A 4,863-nucleotide genomic window follows, 5' to 3' on the forward strand; every position below is an offset into this window, starting at 1 on the left:
CATATTTGTGCAAGACAGTTCTTTACCACACTCATAAAGTTCACAATGAAAAGTGTTTGCCACAGCATGAATGTTCTGATGTAAAATGCACATCACAAATGCAGATGGTAATAATTATTTTTGCTTTCCAGGGTTGCTTTAAAAATGAGAATCTAACAGCAATTTTGCTGTGGATCTAAAGTGATCAGTCAGAGCTCATTAGCTAAAAAAAGAAAGAAAAGAAAATTCATTAATGCCCATCAGCACATGCACTGTAAAAAAAAAAAAAAAAAAGTTGAGAAAACTTAAAAGTTTAAGGCAACCAGCTGCAGGACATTTTTGAGTTTTCTCAACTTACGTGTTTGAGTTATCTCAACTTTTTTCATGTTAAATAGTTGAATAAACTTTAAAAACTGCATTTGTCATACAAAACGTATGTTGGATTTTTTTACAGTGTGAGCAGTCAAAAGATATATATATATATATATTTTTTTTTTTATGTTTTTGAAACAAAGGCTGCATTTATTTGATGAAAAACATAAGTAAAAACATTGTAAAATGTATTTTTTTTCTTGTTATGGAAAGCTGATTTTTTAGCAGCATTACTCTAGTCTTTGGTGTCACATGATCCTTCAGAGATCAATATTATGATTTGCTGTTCAAATAACAGCATGAGCTGTTTCATGAGTAGCAAATCAGCATAGCATAATTTCTGAAGGATCATGTGATAATGAAGACTGTAATGATGCTGAAAATTCAGCTTTACATCACATTAATAAATTACTATCAGGGTTGAGGTTCAGGGATGAGGCTAGGACTCAATAATGCAGAATTGATGGGCTTTATTTAATAAAAAATAAACCACCCAGAGGGGGAAAACACGACCAGCAGCTGGACTTGACCGGACCAACAACAAGACAGGATCAGACAGCGCATAACATGAGAGGGAGTATTTGAAGACGATCTGGCACAGGACTGCAAACCCTATGCTGCAAACACAAGGAGAATAAGAGGGAGGACAGGTGGGGCAAATGAACCAATAATCAGGTAACAAGAAGGATGTGGTTACAAAATAGACATGTGAGCACGACTTTTTGTGCCATGTGCTCACACTAAACCAGTGGTCTCCAAAATGGTGCCTGCATGGAGTCTGAGTCGCCCGCCAAGTGGGTTGCCTGAATAACATGAATTGTAATCTTTGATTTTCTTTTTTCATTTTTTTTTCATGACAACTACATAAAGTGAGAAAAAACTGTGGAAACATTTCATATAACATAAAATAAAATAATAATTTAATAATTTTAAATATTTAGAAGTTTGTGTGTATCACTGTACTTTGATGTATGTTACGTTTATGCTATTTCGTGAGTTAAGGGGGGTGGACTGACGGCATAAATAAGGTGAATTGAACTATATAAAAAAATATTTATTATGGATGTTGATGAACCCGGGTCATGCTAAAAATAAAAAAGACATTACTTTAACAAGGGATACAGAATTCCTCTTCAAACGTCATAGATAAAGCTGTATGCCTTATCTATGGAGCTATAGCATAGCATTAAGAGACAAAATATGGAGACACATTTTACCACAACCCACCAGTCCTTCAATGGCTTTTATGCTCCAGGTACATCACTGAGAAAAGAAAAAGTTTGTGAGTTGAAAGCAACATTAAGCAGGCAGCAATAATATTTTACAAGACCCACTAAAAAGACACAGGCTGCATCTTAAGCTTCATTTAGATAGATCCATTTAGATAGACTTCTCAGCACTCGTTAAGAGTTTATCAAAATTGTATATATGGTATATATAGCCCTCTAGACTTTTTATTTCTTCCCTCACTCACAAAATGTTGGAGACCCCTGCAGTAAACAAAACAGACACACAAGCACATGACCAGCGAAAACATTCACAAGCCATGTGCTCAAACAAAACAAGATGAACACGCAGCTAATGAGAACTCATAAGCCGTGTGTTCACACAAAACAACATGAACACGTCTCAGGTTTATGTAAATAACACGGTTCCCTGAAAATGTGAACAAGACGCTGCGTCATGTTGTTGACACAATGGGAACACCTTCAGAGCATGCCATTGTCTGAGTCACGTGTAGTACACACCAAAGCATTGGCCTAGGACGAAGTTAGGAGACGCAACGCAGTGGATAATCAATTCTATAAATAACACTTGCGCGAGCCGCGTACTCGGAGTATGGCATTGACATAACTTAATCAGCCTCTCTTGCTCCTGATTTTCAAAAGGCGAAGGAGAGAAGGCCCGGAGAACAACAGGATGAAACGATGAAAAAGGCACCTTATGGACGTAATCCTGCCTTGGGTGCAAAATCACCTTGACCAGTCCAGGGGCAAAATCCAGACAGGAAGAGGTGACTGACAAAGCCTGCAGATCTCCTACCCTTTGGTAAAAGCAATAAGAAAAGCCACCTTAAAGGTGCATTAAGCAAGATTCTGAGTTTTTGCAGAACTATGCCACCTCTGGCGGCAAGTGAAACTGCAGCCAGAGATGTGCACGCTCATGGACCACACGCACGCTTGCACGAGCACGAGCTGTTCATAACCAAAGGAGCATCAGCTGCAAATCTTTTGTTTACAATCATAATGTCTTCAGAGGTAATAAAGTTATAAATCTGCAAGTCATTTTAAATATGTGAAAGGAAAGGCAGTTGAGTAAATTACACACTTATGTGTGAGGGAAAAACGGGGGTAGTAGAAAACTTCGTTTTTTATTTCCATCTATCTCCATGTTGAACTGTGTTATGTGTTTACTGTATCCACTTATGATTGTATTGTTATGGAAACACGTTCATGAACAATATAAGTTGTTACTTTGTAAAAGCTCAAAGCAGACGGTCAAAAAAGTACACTCAATTGTCTCAAGGTAATAAACAATTAAATGGCACTATGACGTTACCATAAAAGCCAAACAGGCTAATCCGCCGAAGATTTGCGGGGGTTTAACCTGTTTTATTGATCTGCTAAGTAGCATATTCCAATAGCAATACATCCTAATTAAGCAGTAATTTGCTCAAAATTTGTGTCTAATTATCTAACTTATATATCAGCATTTTATATCACACTCAAGATATTTAAACAGTTTTAATCGAATAGCATCATTAAACTACATGTAGTGCAGATTTATTTAGTAGATATTTTGCCAGGGACAATACACAATGATGAACATTTATGTGAAATGTGTCAATACTTTTCAACTGCTGTCCCTGGACAAGGTCACAGTAGTTCATACATTTATAAGACAAAAAAAGGGTAACTATACACAACATCCATACACTTCCATATGTTTACTCTCGTCTTATTCCGACGCCTGTCTGAGTCCAATTTTGCCCTTTTGGTTGCACTAGAGACAAGTTTTCTTTTTTTTAATCTTGCGTGGAGTTTGCGTTGGTGTTTGAAATGAACTACAAGCAGGTCTCTTACAATCCATCTTCTACGGAGAATGCCGGCGAATACACAAACCTGCCAGACATAGCCATAGACATGTATAGAAAGGCTAGATGGCTCAAGGCGGAGTCAGCTGTGTCGTCACTTGGCGGCCATCTTAGGTCAGGAGACTGCGCTGCTGCTCCCTGCTGCTGTGGACGGAAGGTGAGTGACATACGCCAACTAAAATGCTCGTAACTTGCTGAATTCTTGACGGATTTACAAACGGTTTGGTTTATTACAAACCTTATTAACGTGGCTATGATTTTTGCTGATGCCGTTTGTGGCTATAATTTTTCACAAGTATGCAGTTAAATAGCCGCATCCCTGACGTTTATGACACACCAAGCCGTTTGAAAATCGGTTGAAAATTGAGCAAAATATAGTTATTTCAGCACTACATGCACAATAGACTTTAATGTTATAACTGGACGAGCGGTCCTGTCCTAAGATGGCCGCCGTGTGACGTCGTCGGGTCCCATTGGCTCTCAGCGCCGGTAAGCTATCTAGCCTTTCTATACATGTCTATGGACATAGCTATGTGAGTGTGCCGTGAACGCGCATGACGTCACGCCCAGTCTAAAATTCCAGCCCGAATCCCTCTTATTTATTTTACTTTACAGGATTATAGAGACAATCTCAGTGATCAGAGAAGGGCTCATTCAGCCCATCAGGCAATTGTTTAAGCATGTATGGGTTAGAAAACGGGTATTTTTAACATGAAAAGTTGCTTAATACACCTTTAAGTGTCAGAAGCTTCAGAGAGGCTGACTCAAGGGCTTAAAAGGGAGCAGTAGACAACGGTTACATTAGTTAACTATATTTAGTTAACATGAACTAAGAATTAACACAACTTCTACAGCATTTATTAATCTGAGTTTATGTTACTAATTAGTTAATACATTGTGAACTAACATAACCAATCAACGAACAGCTGGATTTGTATTAACTTATATTAATAAAGATGAATGAATTCTGTAACAAATGTAGCCTATTGCTCATGTTAGTACATTTTAGTAAATACAAAACTAAACAAAAATAACTAAATAAATGTTTATGTTCAGCGTTTCAGGCACAAAAGTTGATTTTTAAATTATGAAACTATATTTTATTTAACTTTTTTTTTCAACACCACCTCTTCTTACAAAATCACTGGAAAATAAGTGCAAAATTAAGCCATCCCAAATTAACATCCATGTTAACATGCGTTACCCTGAGCTTTGAAACATACCTGACTGGAAGATATCCAAGATAATATCAACATCACAGAAAATAGATTTTATCTACATGTCAGGTTCAACACACAACCCATTCTCATAAATATATAAACACACAACCCATTCTCATAAATATATAAACACCATGTCACTTCCTGTCAAATTTTTTTTTTTTTGTGTGTAATGAATGAATGAAATCAAAATCGAAA

This window comes from Leuciscus leuciscus (genome assembly GCF_965113295.1).
Source record: "Leuciscus leuciscus genome assembly, chromosome: 2".
NCBI classification, from domain to species: Eukaryota; Metazoa; Chordata; class Actinopteri; order Cypriniformes; family Leuciscidae; genus Leuciscus; species Leuciscus leuciscus.